The following is a 699-nucleotide window of genomic DNA, read 5'->3' as shown; positions in this document are numbered from 1 at the left end:
GCAGTTCTGAACTTACTGGATTGACAGTATTGTAAATATTCACAGAATTGATTTGGTTGGAAGAGACCTCTGGGATCAAGTCCAACCTTTGCCCTAACACCTCCATGCCAACTAGACCATGGCACTAAGTGTCACGTCCAGTCTTTTCTTAAACACCTCCAAGGATGGTGACTCCACCACCTCCCTGGGCAGCCCATTCAATGCCTATTCCTCCAATGTTGACTCAAAAGAGGAGTTTTGCTCAGGCTGTGCAATTAGTACCCATATTCAAATGTCTGCATATATGCAATTTAATTTATTTTTAGCTTGAGCCTAAAAAGTATTTTTCACTCTGGCCTGAAGGGCTATATGAAACTTAAGCTAATTGAGTGGATAAACAAGATAGATAATGCTTCGTATAATTTACTATGTTTAGTCAGTAGTACAACACAATTATTTATGACTTTTTTAGTTTTCTGTCTTTATATCAAAGAAATTTTTTTTATTTGTGTTGTTCAGAGTAAAAGTAAGCTCCTGTTCTGCAAACTGAGTTCATGGAGTTTCATAATGGAGTTATGAGAATTGAAAGTTTTTTAAATAAGCATGTACTTTTTTTGGTTTCTTGGAAACCCTGATATCCTTAGCTAATATAATGTCCTAGGTATATCTGATTCATCAAGTAGGGGACCTGTACTTGATCTGTCCCTGTTTATATCAGTG

Source organism: Cariama cristata, unplaced genomic scaffold (genome assembly GCF_000690535.1).
Source record: "Cariama cristata isolate BGI_N322 unplaced genomic scaffold, ASM69053v1 scaffold11228, whole genome shotgun sequence".
In the NCBI taxonomy this organism is placed as follows: domain Eukaryota; kingdom Metazoa; phylum Chordata; class Aves; order Cariamiformes; family Cariamidae; genus Cariama; species Cariama cristata.
The sequence above is the reverse complement of the archived record's forward strand: the minus strand, read 5'-3'. Positions refer to the sequence as shown.